This window comes from Leptonychotes weddellii, chromosome 11 (assembly GCF_054177405.1).
Source record: "Leptonychotes weddellii isolate Sample4059 chromosome 11, ASM5417740v2, whole genome shotgun sequence".
NCBI classification, from domain to species: Eukaryota; Metazoa; Chordata; class Mammalia; order Carnivora; family Phocidae; genus Leptonychotes; species Leptonychotes weddellii.
This window is the reverse complement of record NC_138379.1, coordinates 87,012,680-87,030,374: the sequence shown is the minus strand read 5'-3', so window position 1 is coordinate 87,030,374 and position 17,695 is coordinate 87,012,680. Positions and strand designations below refer to the sequence as shown.

General features: G+C 40.1%; 1 pseudogene; it reads right to left on the bottom strand.

Moving 5' to 3' along the window:
* LOC102745249 (large ribosomal subunit protein uL14-like) overlaps positions 1-5,738 on the bottom strand; it is a 44,751-nt pseudogene extending 39,013 nt beyond the window's left edge.
* Positions 5,739-17,695: the final 11,957 nt, after the last annotated feature.

Here is a 17,695-nt window from a genome sequence, read left to right as displayed (position 1 = left end):
CCTAAACATTTTGTTCTTAATTCCTAGTCTTATTATGTTGTCAGAGAATGTTGCTTACATGATATATGCATTTAGGGACTTATTGAAGTTTTCTCTGTAGCTCACTATCAATTTTTATAAATGTTTCATGGGCAGATGAAAAGGTATATTTGGTGTTTGTAGGGTATGTTGTTTGATGTATTTCTATTCCATCCTATTAATTTGATTCATTCTCTGTCTTCACTTATTTTTCCTCTTAATCTATCAGAGATTTGGCATTTAAGTCTCCATGATTATGTGTTTATCAGTTTTCCTTTGTTTCCAATAATTTGTGCTTTTTATAGTTTGATGCCAAATTATCTGACGTATGAAAATTTAGGGCTATTTTCATAGTGGACTGTAACTTTTATAAATGACATTTTATGTTTTGTTGAATTCTTTTTGCTTGGAATAAAACCTTTTCAGAATTTAACTTTGCCATTTCTGTGCTGCATTGTTTTGCACTGGCCTGAAAAATCTTTATTCTTTATTTTACACCATTTTTAAAAAAACTATTTTGCTTTATGTTTATTTCTTGTAGGAAGCATATAGTAAGATTTGAATTTGTAGCACAATTGGAGAATATTTTTATTTTAATGGGGTAAACTCCTTATATTTATTTCATGATTTATTTGTTTTTATATTTCATACCTGTTTTGTGCTTCCTATTTTTATGCTTCTTACTTTTTCTTTTCTAAGCTATATGGAATATGTCTTATATCCTTTTCTGTTCTTCAGTGATTTGGAAAATAGGTCCTATTTTAAATTATGTTACTGATTACCTTTGAGTATTAGAAATATTTAAATATGTACTTAAAAAGTTTGTGCTATTAAAGAAAATGCATTAAATACATTTAGTATTGAATACAGATGGTCCCTGGCTTATGATGATTTGACTTAAAATTTGTTTGACTTTATGATGATGTGAAAATGATATACATTCAGTAGAAACCTTACTTTGAATTTTGAATTTTGATTTTTACCTAGGCTAGCAGTATGTGGCATGGTCCTCTCTCATGATGCTGGGCAGTGGCAGTGAGCTGAAGCTCCTAGTCAATGTCATCACAAGGGTAAATAACCAATACAATGACAACCATTCTGTACCATTCTATTTGTCACTTTCAGTATTCAGTAAGTTTTATGACATACCCAACACTTTGTTGTAAAATAGGCTCTTGTTAGGTGACTTTGCTTAACTGTAGGGTAATGTAAGTGTTGCGAGCACATTTAAGGTAGGCTAGGCTAAGCTATGATGGTCAGTGGGTTAGGTGTGTTAAATGCATTTTCAACTTCTGATGGGCTTTTTAGGATGTAACCTCATCATAAGTCAGGGAAGACTTGTAGTTTTTAAGCAAATAACCATAGAACCACTGTCTTTTACTTTCAGCCTTTCTCTATCCTTATGGTTTTGATGTGCTTCTTGCAAGAGTGATATTTTTTTATTTAGGTTTTTATTTTTAACCCAGCATTTTTAACCTTTTTTTTATTTGGAGCATTCAGTCCATTTAAATTTAATGTGATTACTACTATGTTTTCATTTAAATCTACCACCTTATATTTTGTAGTTTGCATTTATTCAGTGTGTTCTATGTTTCTTGTCCTCTCTTCCCTTTTATTTGGTTTTATGGAATATTAAAATTTAAAACATGTTTTTTTTTCAGCCAGTTTGGAAGTGCTGACTGGGTTTTTTTTCCTTTGGTGTTTACCTGAGATACTATTATACATGTACTTAATTTATTAAAGTCTGAAGTTAATTGACATCCTTCATCTTCTGATAATGTAAGAACCTTAGACTATTGTGTTTTTATCACCTTCCTGGCTTATGTGTTACTGTTGGCATATATCTTAATTCTTTATTTTTTTTTAATTCCTTGAGGCAATTAAAATTACTGTTTTATGCAGTCTGTATTTAGATTTACCCACATATTCACTATGCTCTGAGTTCATTTCTTCTTAAATCTCAGTCCTTCTATCTGGGATTACCTTCTTCCTACCTGAAGTACATCCTTTAGAATTCTCTTTGGTTAAAATCTGTTCATAGTGAATTCTCAGTTATTGTTGGTCTGAAATTGTCTTTATTGCACTCTAATTTTTGAAAGTTTTTTTTTTTTTTTGGGGTCCAGGAATAGAATTCTAGATGGGCACTTGCTTCCTTTCAGTACATTGAGATGACATTGACTTTTGGGTGCCATTGTTGCTGTTGAGAAATTGGTTATCAGGGTAACTCTTACTCTTTAGGTAGAAAAGTAATCTGTCTTTTAGGAATAAAAATTTTTTTTTTCCTCTGATGTTCTTCAATTTATGTATGTTGGAATTGGACATGGATTTCTTTTTATTCACACTTTTTAGGATTTGTTTGGCTTTTAAATCTGTGTATTGTTGTCTTTCATTAATTCTGGAAAATTGTTAGCCATTATCATTTAAAATACTACCATTCCCCTATTCTCTCTCCCTTTTCCTGTTGAAACTTTGATTTATATTCTAAATTATTTCTTCTGCCCTGTCTTGTTCACTAATTCTCTATTTAGTTATGTCAGTGGTTATAGCCATCCATTGTTTTTATTCCAAGAAGTTTCTAGACATTCTATTTATTTAAAAAAATATGCCATTACTTTTTATAGCTTCCTTGCAGATATTTATTGCAGATATTTTAAAACTGGTATTTTATTTCTTTAAACACAATAAGGCTAATTATATTATAATCTAGCCTGATAATAACTCCATTCTCTGAAGTCTTTGTGCATCTGTTTCTGTTCTTTCTTATTTCTGCTGGTTCTCACTCCTTTTACTTAATATGTTTCATTATTTTTGACTGGATGAATGTCCTTGTCCTCACAGAGATTATTTTTAGAGATTGTTTGAGGCATAGTATGAAGGTGTATTGCTTAGAGAAGATTTATTTTTATTTCTGCTGCATGCATAGGGGAACCACCAGTCTAGAACCACATTAAATTCATGCTGTGAGTTTTTTTTTCCTCCCAACCAGGTTATGTGAATTTCATTTACAAATATTTTCAAGATCTGTTTGTTTGCAACTTCTCAGATAAGTTTTTTTAAAAAATGTAGTTGACACACAATTTATGTTAGTTTCAAATGTACAGCATAGTGATTCCACGACTCTGTATGTTATGCTGTGCTCACCACAAGTGTGCTACCATCTGTCACCATACAATGCAATTATAATACCATTGACTATATTCCCTTTGGTGTACATTTCCTCCCTGTGATTTACTAATTCCAAGGCTGGAAGCTGTATCTCCCATTTCCTTCACCCACTCACCCATTTTGTATCCCACTCCCAACCATCAGTTTGTTCTTATATTATGATCTGTTTCTGCTTTTTGTTTTGTTTAGTGAAACCATGAGGTGTTTGTCAGATTTATCTCACTTAACATAATACCCTCTAGGTCTATCCATATTGTTACAAATGGTAAGATCTCACTTTTTTTTATGCCTGAGTAATACCTCAATGTATATGCATACTGCATCTTCTTTATCCATTTATCTGTTGATGGACACTTGGGTTGCTTCCATATCTTGGTTATTGTAAATACTGCAATAAACATGGGGGTGCATATATCTTTTTGAACTAGAGTTTTTGTTTTTTCTTTGGGTAAATTCCAAGTAGTAAAATTACTGAATCATATGGTATTTCTATTTTTAATTTTTTTGAGGTATTTCCATACTGTTTTCCACAGTGGCTGTACCAATTTACATTCCTAGCAACAGTGCATGAGGGTTCTTTTTTCCTCCACATCCTTGCCAACATTTGTTTCTTCTTGTGTTTTTGATTCTGGCCATTCTGACAGGGGTGAGGTGATATCTCATTGTGGTTTTGACTTGCATTTCCCTGATGATGAATGATATAGAGCATCTTTTCATGTGTCTATTGGTTGTATATATTTGGAAAAATGTCTATTCAGGTCCTCTGTTAATTTTTTAATTGGATTTTTTTGGTGTTGAGTTTTATAAGTTTTTTTTATATATTTTGGATATTAATCTTTTATTGGTTATATCATTTGCACATATCTTTTCCCATTCAGTAAGTTGCCTTTTTGTTTTTCTGATGGTTTCCTTTGCTGTGCAAAAGCTTTTTTAGTCCCAATAGTTTGTTTTTGTTTCTTTTGCCTAAGGGGACTTGTCTAGAAAAATGTTGCTAAGGTTGATGTCAAAGAGATTATTGTCTGTTTTCTTTTAGCAATTTTATGGCTTCAGGTCTTACAATTAGGTTTTAGTCCATTTTGAGTTTGAGTATAATGTTAGAAAGTGGTCCAGTTTCATTCTTTTGGATGTTGTTGTCCAGTTTGCCAGCACCATTTATTGAGGAGACTGTTTCTTCCTTATTGTATGTTCTTGCCTCCCTTGTTGTATGTTAATTGACCATGTAAGTGGGTTTATTTCTGGGCTCTCTGTTCTGTACTGTTGATCTGTGTGTCTGTTTTTGTGCCAGTATCATAGTATTTTGATTGATACAGCTTTGTTGTATACCTTGAAATCTGGGGTTGTTGTAACTTCCTCAGCTTTGTTCCTAGATTGCTTTGACTATTTGGAGTCTTTTGTGGTTCCATATAAATTTTAATATTTGTTGTAGTTCTGTGAAAAAAGCTGTTGGTATTTTGATAGGTATTGCATTGAATCTGTAGATTTCCTTGGGTAATTTGGACATTTTAACAGTATTCTATAAGCATGGAATATCTTTCCATTTGTGTCATCCTCAATTTCTTTCATCAATATTTTATAGTTTTCAGGGTACAGGGCTTTCACCTCCTTGGTTAAGTTTATTCCTAGGTATTTTATTCTTTGTGATGCAGTAGCAAATGGAATTGTTTTCTTAATTTCTCTTTCTGCTACTTTGTTATTAGAGTTTAGAAACACAATGGATTCTGACTATTAATTTTGTATCCTGCAACTTTCCTCAGGTTTTTGTTTTTACCTCCCTCCTCCCCCTTTAGATCAGTGATAAAATAACTTTCCTACTCGCCTGGGGTTGTGGTGAGAGGTGATTTACTTCTTGCTCGCTCTTACCTTGAGGTTTGCAGTCTTTTGGGGTCCCAGCTTTATGTAAGGAGGGTCATCAGATAAATGTTGAAGTGACATCTGCCCATTTTGTCTAGTTCAGGCCCTGAAGTTTAATGCCAAAGTAAAGCTCAAGTTTGAAGGGAGGAAGGTGGGGGGGAGGGGGGAAGGGAGAGACATCCTCAGGACAAAGACTCCTTCGTTGCTCTGTTTCCCTGACTGCGTTTCCAATCCCACACTTTGGCATGGTACTTCACTGGTATGCTATCAGGTCATCTTTGCTTTTAAAGAGATTTAAGTAATACCTTTCTGGAGTTTCAGTGGTTTCCAGCAGGAGTGTTGTTCCAAATTATTAGCCCATGATAATCTCCCAAAGGATAAAAATAACAAAATATTTTCGACTATGGACATATAGGATAAGGAATTTGATGTGCATTTTACTTTTTTCCACTATCAGCATTTTATTCTGCTCTTAGATTTGTCTATTCTTTTGCCAGTATCACACTGTCTGGATAACTGTATTTTTATGGGTAAGTCTTGAAGTTGGGTGGTGTCCGTTCCAACTTTGTTCTTTTTTCTTCATTATTATGTTAGCTCTTTTAGGTCTTTTTCCTCTCCATATAAACTTTAGAGTCCAAATACCTTGCTGGGATTTTGATTGGTATTGCATTGAATCTGTAGAGCAAGTTCTGAAGAACTGGCATTGTGACAATATTGAGTCTTTCCATCCAGAAGCATCTCTGCATTTATTTGGTGATTCTTTGATGTCTTTCATCAGAGCTTCATAGTTTTCCTTATATAGTTTTTGTACACATTTTGTTATATTTATACCTAAGTATTTCATCTTGGGGGCGTGCTAATGTAAATGGTATTATTTTTAATTTCAAATTCTACTTGTTCATTGCTGGTTTATAGGAAAGCAGTTGACTTTTGCATATTAATCCTATATGGTGCAACCTTGCTGTAATCATTTATTAAGTCCAAAAATGTGATTTTTTTTTTCCTTTTGGATTTTCTACATAGATGATCATGTCATCTGTGAATAGGCAGTTCTATTTCTTCCTTTCCAATTTGTAGATCTTTAATTTTTTATTGCATTAGGTAGGATGTTATATATCCTTATATATATTTTATTTTTTACAAAAGAAATAATGGAGCATATTTTTAAAATTCCTGCTTATCTCATATTATCTTTCCTTTACACATTAAAGAACACTTGATTGGATATTGAATTATATAGAATTTTTTCTTTTAAAAAATCTAATTAAAAAAATTTTTTGAATATAGTTATCACACAGTGTTACATTAGTTTCAGGTGTACATCAAAGTGATTCCACAACTCTATGCTTAAGCTATGCTCACTATAAGTATAGTCACCATCTGTCACCCTGTAATGCTATTAGTGTCATTGACTATATTCCCTATGCTGTACCTTTTATCCCTGTGACTTATTCCATAACTGGAAGGCTGTATCTCTCACTCTTCTTCACTCATTTTGATAATTTCCCCAACCCTCTTCCCTCTGGCAACCATCAGTCTGTTCTCTGTATTTATAGGTCTGATTCTGCTTTTTGTTTTCTAGATTCTACATGAGTGAAATCATGTGGTATTTGTCTTTGATTTATTTCACTTACCTGTTACCCTCTAAGTCCACCCATGTTGTTGCAAACAGCAAAAAACAAAACAAAACACACACATACACCAAACCTCATCCTTTTTATGGCTATGTAGTATTCCACTGTATGTGTATACCACATCTGCTTTATCCGTTCATCTGTTGGTGGACAATTAGGTTTGTTCTATATCTTGGCTATTGTAAATAATGCAGTAAGTGTAGGGGTGTATATATCTTTTCAAATTAGTGTTTTCATTAAAACTGTTTAGTTTTGAGACTTAGTTATCTATTGACACTCCTCTCTAGAAGAGTAGAAATTAGCACTTTAATATTTCAGCCACTTCTCATCTCTACCCTACTTTGCAATTTTTATTTAATTTTTTACTGGAGAGAATATTTTCTTTTTAAAACTCTCATTTTCTTCTGACCCTAAGAGTTGGAATGAAGCCTGATGTCAGCTCAGTTTCTATCCTTTGTAGGCAACGTTTTTTTTTTTTTTTGACTAGATGATCATCTGATTTTTAAATTCATCCTTAAGTAATTAGTATGTACTAGATTTTACTCATTGGTGAATTTTGACATCTTACATTCATAAGAGCACCCTAAATTTTCAGTGCCCCATGCTTCCACATACTATTGGCACTTAATTTCCATGGACACTTGCATTTCAGCTTCAGTGTCCCACAGGTCTAACCAGTTTCTGAGTCCAAAGTCAGAAACTCGAGGGCTCCCAGATGTTGGTTTCCCATTTAATCAGAGCCAATTCCTGCAGCTCTAATTATCCCTGTTCCATTAACTGCTGATATTGTTCTCTGTGCAGCAGACAGCCTCAAACTGCTTATACCAGTGCTGCCCAAGGGCACTGCCTGAGGTACTCCTACTGACATCCTCTGGGCTGTCAGCCTCCATGGCCCCTTGTCTTTCTGGCCAGCGTGGAGTCCTATTCCTCTGCTTCTGTCCAGTTCTGTCAGCATGCGTTTCCAAAGCAGAACTAAGCATTAATGCCCTTGTCTCTCCCACTGGGCTCCAAAGTTCTACAAAATTCAAGAGAAACTTGAGAACTTGTTTTAAGTGTTCTTGAACATTCTGCAACAGTTGAGAGGCTCTTAGAACATCCTATGACCAACAGTTAGGAGGCCCATCTGTCTGGGGGATGCAGACATGTTCTGGAGGGTCCGGAGGAGGGCATGCCTTCCTAACTTCACATGTCAGCCTGGTAGTCTGTTCTGACCTAGCTAAGATGCCCCGTTATAGTTTCAATTAAAAAAAAATGTCGGGACATGTGTATAGGTGGGAATCTTTATTATTAATTGTGCTTATTATGGTTTTGTGTATTGTCTAACGAGCATTTAGGTAGGGCTTGGGTGGGGACTGAGTGGGGATTTCTTCTGAGTCCCATGTCTCCAATGTTTTGAGCAGATGCATAGTATAATCCAGAATGCATTGCCACCTGTGCTGCCTCCTGCCTACACATTGAAGGACACCATGCTCCCCGGCTAGGTCCATTTGATTAGGAATTCAAGCCCTTGGAATATAGGGAGGCAAGGAAGGCCTGTACGTCTGGTGCTATCACTGTGGTTTTCTGGCTAATTCAGATGTTGCATCTCTGATCCATGAGAAGAGGCAGAAATAGTGCAGTGGACAGTGTGCTGTTCTGCCCAGGGGCCCCTTCAGGATGAAAGATATATTCCCGCAGCTGCGGGAAGTGTAGCTTGCAGACAGCCATCAGCTGTCAGCTCTCTTTGGAGTTGCTTCACCCATTGTCATGCTCCCTTCTGGGGACAGCCTGCTTTCAATGATTGGTTGATGTGGGGGATAAAAAGCCTTGTTCCTCTTGTCCAGCTGGCAGTCTCTGAAGGGCTATTGCAGCTTTAGAGGTGCCTGGGTGGGGGAGGAGCCTACATCATAGTTTCTGTCTTTGATCATCCTGCTTCCCTCATTTTCTCTGGTGGAGCCCCAGGAGCATTTTCTTCTAACAGCCCTGCTCCCCAGTTTCCACCCTAGTGCCTGTTTTCTGGAGAGCCCAAACCTACAGCACTGAAGGAGGGAGACTCCTTTTTTTCCTGGGTGGGGGCCTGGCCTCACCACCTGTTTCACACACGCATCTTTACTGACCTGGTAGGTAGCAGAGGCTCCTCCAGGTTCTGAATTCAAGCAACAGGTTAATAGTAAGTCATAGTTTTTATGATTTTTTGGGGTGTCTTTGATTTTTCCCTGTGATTTTTTTTATATTTAGGGACAAATGAGGGAAGGTTTGAGTTAGGACAGCCAGCCATACAATATTTTAAATGAGAAACCCTCCTCCTTTTCTTACTCCCTCTTAGAGAGTAGAAAAACTTTTCTCCTTTTCTAGGTTTCTCGGCTGGTCTAATAAATTTACATAAGATGGAACCCCAAAGATATGAGCCTCTTCAACAGGCAGTTGAAGCTTATATGCCATCCTAAGCTAAGGAGATGGGGGTAGGGGCCTGGGATTCAACGGCAGGGGAGGCAGTTTAAAGGAAGGTAGGAAGAGCCGATGTTGGTAAACAAATCTTTGCTATGATAGGTAGATAAGTCTGTCTGATGTAAAAAGTTATCTCTGGTAATAAATTTCTTCTTGGTACAGACCAGCCTATCTAAATTCCTTTAGGCCATTAAGAGGGAGGTAAAAAGCTCTTTTGAGTCTGTTGGGCCTTGATTGTCTTCAGCTTAAAAATATCCAAATGCTAACATGGCCCATTCTGGGGCAGTCTGCCCTAAACCCCATCACTTTTCTTTTAAACCTAACGGTAAGTGAGGATGATTTATCATAAAAAGTGAAATACATTTATTCAGCGCTCTCTGCACTTAAAGTGCAAAAAAAAAAAAAAAAAAAATCTATTAAGGCAACACAGTGCTAGGGAAGGAGACTTGAGCTGGTATTTGGAGCTTCATCTCCTGGTCCCGGCTCCATCGCAGACTTGTAGGAGAAACCTGCATGGCAGTGTTGGGGCAACATTCAGCCTTGAGTTACCTCTTCTTTGTAAAGTTTGGTGATTGCATGGCCTTAGAGGCAAAGATGAAAGGCAAGGGGCAGTTGCTGGTAACATGATGGAGGGAGGTAGGAGCCCTGGAGCCTTGCCAGGCAACCTGTGGAATTGCCTTTCATGGACCTAGGATACTAACCTTCTAGGGTCTTCTGTTCTCTGCATCCTAAAGAAGCAACGCAAGCACTAGAAGTGCTCATGTTCTTCCATTTCCAGAAAAAAAGAGGCATTGAGAGGTATGTGTGTGACTTCCCCTCCCAGTATGAGATTGGGGCCTGGGGCTGTGATCTGACCTGAAGCCCCTGGAAGCGAGAATCAAGAGGGGCCACTGTCTGGGTTTTGTATAAGATGGGGCAGCTCTGGGGAATAGGTGTATGTCCACTTCTCAGGGCATGGGTGCTCCAGGATCAGGGGGAGGTTTGATGCATTGAACCCTGGGGAGCAGCAGAAGCAAGAAAGGGATTCAAACCAAGCGTCAGTAGCTGAGAACTAGCAGGTGGAAATGATACACTAGAAGCAGAAACCAGAGAGAATCCTTGTGACGAGAGAGAGAGAGAGAGAGAGAGAGAGAAAGAAAGAAAAGAGAAAAGCCTTCAGAGGGGCTATGTGCTGGAGGGAAGCTTGGTGTGCTAAGCTGATTTGGAGAGGAAGGAAGGCAAGGGAAACTGAATGGGGCCCATGACAAAAGCGGAGGTGGGAAGACAGTACCTGCATGAGGAAGCTCAGGAAAAAAAAAATGGTGTGGTGATTTAAACTGTGTTTGCAGGTGTCTGCCTGAGAGGGGAGGGGGCTGTAATTGAAGTTCCAGAAGCATGGAGACATTTAGTGGAAGATTAACTCCAGAAAGCGTTGTACTTGTAGAAGGAACAAGGCAGCTAGACTGGGGATGGAGACAGTGATGGGGGCTTCTGGTTCCCCACCTCTGAGTGGGAACCAGGTGGCAGCTCTTTGCTTTGTCCTCATAGTGCTGGGCTCTGTCTTAACCCCCAAAGACAAACACATTCCTCACAGTAACATTGTGTTCCAGCTCACTGGTGAGTAGGAACTTCATCTAGCTGGAAGACCCATGTGTCCAACACCTTTGGGAAGTCATCAGTTGTGTCCTGGAATGCAGCTGGCTGCTGGTTTCTCTAGCTAAACAATAATGAATGAATGAATGAGTGGGTGGGTGAGTGGGGAGTGCTTGTGGAGGCCACAGAGGTCACTGTGAGCCTTGGTGGACACTGTCATTGCATGAGCAGCCCCTTCCTTTCCTGCTGCTCATTCTGGGTCTCCAGGCTGTCCATGTCTGGACATGTCTGCTTCCTCTGGAGCCTCTCTCCATTCTGGGGTGGGAGGGCAGGTGATGAGCATCTGGAAAAGCAGAAGGGTGGATTTTGTTTGATTTATAGACCAAGGAAAGCTGAAAGAAGTTTGGGGAAGCTGTTGTTTGGGCCTTAACTGCCATATCTGTACCAGGCTTAGGGCTTCTTGTAACAAACCTTGACATCAACAGGCTTGGTTCCTTGATGCACAGACTCACACATCGCCACAGAGTTTTCTGATGAAGTGTGAGTTACATGGCACATATAGAACTTCCTTCTGTAGCTGGGTCTTCTGGGAGCTCCTCCCAAGAGTACTAGAAGAGCAGGCCTTACCTGATAACTTCCTGCCTGGCACCCAAACCAGCCCTGGCACCCAAACCTGGCCTGAGCAGGGTTGCCAGTCGTGGGCAGAGGTCTCCTGTGCTGGTGTTGGGCAGGTGCCTCCTTTTCTTTTTCTGCCCTCAGGGAGCTCATTCTCTGGTGCAGAAGAGGAAATTAAGCAAACCACTATCAAAGACTTGTTTTGATTGCACGGAAGAATCTCATCTGCATATATTAGAGTAATACAGGCATTAGCCAAGTGCATTATAAGTATATTTTCTTAAGATAGAAATCTCCAAGTTTTAAAGGAAGAATTGTCTTTGGTGCCTCTTGGCCTGTGAGATACTTGATCTGGAGAAGCAGATGGGACCTTCCATGTCTGACCTCAGAGAGGCCTGGAAAGGTGTTACCATTTTTCCAGGCTCCTCTGCTGGCCTGCTACAGTGCTCCTTTGGATGTAAGCCTCCAAAGCTACTTTTAAAAATGTAAATGTTGCCTGGGAAGGGTAACTTATTAAGCCATAATTTACATTAGCTTGAATTAATTTATCAGGTTAGCTAGTCTCCAAAAAATGATCAGAAGAAGTGGAAATTGGTTTTGATTGGGGCTGGGGAGGAGGGTGTAGGGTGCTAGCTGGGAAGGTGGGCAAGTGTGGCCCCCACAGGGGTGCCTGTCCTGGGCCCTGGCTGGCTGGAGGTATGGTGTTTGAAGAGAGGGGGCACTGGAGCCAATCTCTGTAGTTGTTTTTTAGGGGCTAGCCTATCAGTCACACACACATAACCAGCGCTTTATGTGGTTGTCTGCTGATCTCCATATCTGTTTCCTCTTCTCTGCCAAAGCCAAACCTTAGCTGTCTTTGCACCAGCTCTTCTCTTTCCTCCACGTGAATAGCAATATTTTTAAGCCAAGGCCAAAGTCCTTTTTATTAAAGCACAGTGGCTTGTTGGTTTTGTTGAGTTCTGTTGAAATGAAGAATGCAACCCAAGTTTCTGTGAGCTCTACCAGGTGGAGGAACAAGTGGGTCATTTGTTTTTTACTAGCTCATGCCTCTACCTGCTAATGTGAGGCCTCTAGCCCACCTCAATGTCTTACCAGTGTGATAAAGCAGACTTGGAGCAGTTCTTGAATACCCAGGGGGAAAATTCTCATCAGGAGCCTCTATTTGCTTGGAGGCTGGGGGGTAACCCAGTATTTTCCTGTATTCCTTGGTGGGTAGAACTGGTCCCTCAGAAAGAGGTGGGTGCATAGAGAGCTGAGGACCTTCCTGGGAAAAGAGTCCTAGACCCCAACCATTCCCCTTGAAGTTCAGTAGTATTAAGGACTTCCCTAACAGATTGGGATGGTCCTTCACTGAGGTTCTTAGACAAGAAAGAGGAAGTCCTGAAGGAAATTCACCACGAGGCCGGAGGACTTGATCTGTGCTCAACCCCAAGGACTTACCTAGATCTTGAACTCTCTTATGCCACATCCTTCCCTTCATATCTATGCTAGTTCAACCCAAGTCTGCTCCTTTACCCCAGCCCATGAGCAGTGAAGTGGCTGGAGAAGCCAGCACACATTAAGATGATACTGCTGGGCTTAAGACAGAGCACCACTCTGTCTGGTGCTCCTATGCGTTCTTAATTTACTTTTCAAGTCTATAAGATTCTTTTTACGATTTTTATTGTGGGAGGGAGGGCACACAAGTAGGGGGAGTGGCAGGCAGAGGGAGAAGCAGGCTCCCCGCTGAGCAAGGAGCCCGATGCGGGACTCGATCCCAGAACCCTGGGATCATGACCTGAGCCGAAGGCAGAGGCTTAACTGACTGAACCACCCAGGTATCCCTGTTCTTTTTACATTTTACTTGCACTCTCCTTAACCTCCAAAGACGCTGCCCCATCTTGTCAACTGACAACCCTACCTTTCATTTTTCCAAGAAAATAATAGAAGGAATCCGAACAAGACTGTATTTCTCCATCACCAAATCTGTTAGCCTTCTTATTTTGGCGAGCCCTGTCCTCTGCCTCCATCCTGTATGACAGATGAGCAGTCCCTGCCCTATTGAAGGCTGATGCCTCTACCTGTAGCCTAGATCTTCTTCTCTCTTGTCTACCCAAGGATGCTGCCTTACATTTATCCCTTTTCTTCTGGATGATTGGTTAGGTCTTCTCTACTGACCTAGAGATGTGCTGTCAGTTCTTGCTCAGCTGAACGACAACCTAAAACAAGCAAACAAGACCCCCAAATTTCCTTGGCCCCAAGTCTCTCCCGGGCTTGTGCTCCAGTTTGCTGTATAGCAGAATTCTTCAAGAGAATTGTCCATCTCCAGTGTTGTCACTTCCTTGGCTTCTGTTCTTCATCCACTCTGGGGGTGGGAGGGGCTCTTGTCTGCAGTCCTTACTTTTGGAACTGTTCTTGTCCTAACCACCAGGGAGAGTCCATTTGTCAATTACAGTGGGTTAACTCTCCTGCTTGTCATACTCGAGCCCTCAGCAGTGTTGAAATAGTTGATGACTGCCTTCTTTGCTATAAACATTTTATAATAAAATATGTCATCCCTGTGAAAGGTGGGGAAAAGGCCAGAATGCTGTCCTGTTTGTGACTGAAAACATTACTGGTACAGTCGAAGCCCTCTCCCTCTTGAATTATCTAACAAAAAAATCTTCCCTCCAAGACCCCACACCTGGTTTTTCTCCCATGTCATGGGCACTTCCTTTTCTATATCATATGCCTCCTGACCTCTAACCTGACTCAATCTTTGGACTTCTCATTCAGCCTGTGGCTGTAAAACACCCGTGTAGGGGTATCCCAGAACAGCTCTTCCCAATTCCCCTGGTATTCTTTCCCAGGTGGATTCTAGGATCCTCATGGAGAAGGGCTTGTGGCAAGTTGCCCCTCTGAGTTACCAGACATTCCTAGACCACTGAAGGTCAGAAGTGTGCTCAGCTTTAGCTCAAACTGGAAGCTCGAACCAATGAATGATCCAAGGACCCTCAGAGGAAAGTTGTTCTACTCTGGGATGGCAATAGAAGAATATTAGGTTAGGGGGCTCTACAAGTTAGAGCAAGGGTATTCTGGCCTCCTGAAGGACCCTGGTGTTTTTGTTTTCATTTTAACTATGTGCATTTGGCTTTTTCCCAGTGCATCCTTTGAGTCCCAGACTAAGTAGAGAATTGGAGGGCAACTCACAACCCAGAGACAGAACGGTGGAGGTAGAAGAAGCTTCTGGAGACCATGAGAAATAAGGGGATGTTGCGTGATACTTTCCCCAACCACTAGGTTCTAGGTAGCTTAGGCCCAGGGCAGTAGACAACCTGAGGGAGCTACAGATTCTAGGGGAAAGAATCAGAGGAGGTGTGAGTTCTTCTGATCTCCCATTTCAGTAAGCCTGCAGTGAAAATGATAATCGGAGAACTGTAGTCCATGAGCTCCATGAAGATAGGCAGATTTCACTCACTTGTGGAATTTAAGAAACAAAACGGACAAACATAGGGGAAGGGAAGGAAAAATAAAGACAAAAACAGGGAGGAGCAAATCATAAGACACTCTTAACTATATGAAATAATCTGAGGATTGCTGGAGGGGAGGTGGGTGGGGGCAGGGGAAATTGGGTGATGGGCATTAAGGAAGGCACTTGATATAATGAGCACTTGGTGTTGTATGCAATTGATGAAGCACTGAATTCTACCTCTGAAACCATAATACACTACATGTTAATTGAATTTAAATAAAAAATTAAAAAGACATGCAGAAAGTTGGTCTCTTTACCTTGTAATGTCCACTAGCATAGCATCTGACACATAGTAAGTGCTCAGTAAATATTGATTAAATGAAAGGAGTTATTCTAATACTGAATTAACAGATGTGGAGTCAGAATATAATGAAAATGCAAAGTACTTTTGCACAGATGAAAGTGACCTTGAGCCAAAAAAATACTCCTCTTTGGGATCTCTAGATCAGATGATGGGTGGTAGAAAGAATGTGAATGTTGTAGGTCTTCTGTCCCCTGGGATTGGAGTCTGGGACAGAAGTGGGGAGATGTAAGTAAATATGTGAGAAGGGACTCAAACTCTTTTTGGCAATAAAACTTTGAAGGAGCTGGGAAAAGCACAATTCCCTGTGTCCAGAAGTATTAACATGCATACAGAAGCAACAGGTGATGGGTAGTAAAAGAATATTGATGATACTTTGTAAGTAGTTACAGGAACGAGGACGTTTATGTATGTGCATAGGTGTATGTTAATCTCTGATTTCCTTTATTTTCTCTCCTTTCCTCTATAACCTTGCCATTCTTAGATCTTTTTGGAGAGATAATTCTTCATTGGGCTGCAGAGGTGAGCCCTGTGCATTGGAGTTTTTAACAGCATCCCTGGCCTCTGCCCGCCAGATGCCTATAGCATCCCCTATTTGTGAAACTCAACATTATCTTCAGACATTGGGGACAAAATTGTCCCCAGGTGAGAACCATCACCCTACTATTTTATATGAGGAGTGCTGGTCCTCATATAAAGTAGCAGCTAGACAGGGACTGTGTATTGCCTGGAGACCTTGGACTTGAAGGCTGTGGTGACCTCCACTGGTATCTCCAGCAACAGCCTGTCTGTGGTTCTAGCTCTTGCTGGGCAGGTCCATCAAGACTCCAGGTTCTCAAATATGCTTCTTCCTTTTGATGATGGAGTGCTGTAGTGCATGTTCAACTTTATTGATTTGGAGGATCAAATAGCACCCAGTTCATGATGGGCAGCTCGGGTCCCATGGTCACTTGATATCTCCTGGTTAGGTGTTTAGTTTCTGCCAAGGCCCCATAATAAGTTAGGGATGGTTTCTCAGAAGAAGAGATGTCAGTGAGGAGAGTATGTCTTTGCTTCCACACCCTGGAAGTCTGGGCTATGATTCTCCTGTTGGGACTTCTAGAGGTCCCTTACAGCGTCCTTATTTGCCACAGACACTTTAAACAAGGTTGAATCTGCTGGGGCAACTTACATCCTCATGTTCTTCACTCCCTCAAGGGCAGCACCTACTCCTGTTTCTGTAGAAGTTTTCCTGGGAGCTCTGCTATGCTAATCATTGCCCCAAAGAGGAAACTGGCAGGCACAACTCTGCTGGGTATTTTTCCAATGCCTCATTCTCATGCATCAGTCAATTATTAGCATTTGTTTTCTCCAGCTTGTTAATTAAGCACAGATACTGTGTCTGTATGTTTCAGTGCCTGAGTTGTCATAGCACCTAATTTGCAAGAAAACATTGTTAGGCTGTGTTCCCTTTTCCCAGCTCTCTGTGTGCATTGGGCAGCACCTTAGATACTCACTGGTGTATGTCTCTCTAAGTATTAACAGGGTGTAGATAAGGACCCTATAGTCAGCCTTGCTTGTGATCCCGGAATCCGCCCCTGTAGCATCCCAGAAGATGCCCAGAGGAGACAGGAATGTCACAGTAGTGATGAAAGAAGGCATTCCACTGTCAGGGAAAACTTGCATTGTTAGAAAGCTACTTCTCATATTGAACTTTGTGTAATCAGGCTTGCAAGTCAGCACTCGAGTGCCAGCTTATTCCCTCTTAGGTAGTTTAGTTTCAATTAGGAGACCTTGGTTATTAAGATCCCAAGAGTTTATTTCCCAAAGATATGTTGAGCTGAAGCTGAAAGATTTTCCTTTAAAAAATAGAGCTCTCTATTAAAAAACCACACAATGATAAAAGAAAACCCCAAAATATCAAACAAAGCCCAGTTGTTGGAGCCTTGAGTAAGAAGTATCTTTCAATTCACCTTAAATTTTCCTATTACACATTAAATCTTTTTTTATTGAATTATAATTGACATACAATATTATTACTTTCAGGTGTACAATATAGTGATTCAATATTTTTATACATTACAAAATGATCACCTCGATAGGTCTAGTTACCATCTGTCACCATACAAAACTATTATAATATTACTGACCAAATTCCCTATGCTGAACATTATATCCTGTGACTTATTTTTAACCGGAAATTTGTACCTCTTAATCTCTTTCACCTGTTTTCCCCATCTCACTGCCCCCTTCCCTCTGGCAACCACCAGCTTTTTTCTGTGTATCTATTAGTCTGTTTTGTTAGTTTTGTGTTTCATATTCCACATAAAAGTGAAACCATAGGGTATTTGTCTTTCTCTGATTTATTTCATTTAGCACAATACATTTTAGGTCCATCCATATTGTTGCAAATGGCAAGATTTCATTCTTTTTTTTTTATGGATGAATGTGTGTGTGTCTGTGTGTGTGTGTAGATGATACATCTTCTTCATTCAGGTATTCATGGAAACTTAGGTTGCTTCCATATCTTGGCTATTGTCAAAAAAGCGGCAATGGCAATGTCCACAATAGCCAAACTGTGGAAAGAGCCAAAATGTCCATCGACAGATGAATGGATAAAGAAGATGTGGTGTGTGTGTGTGT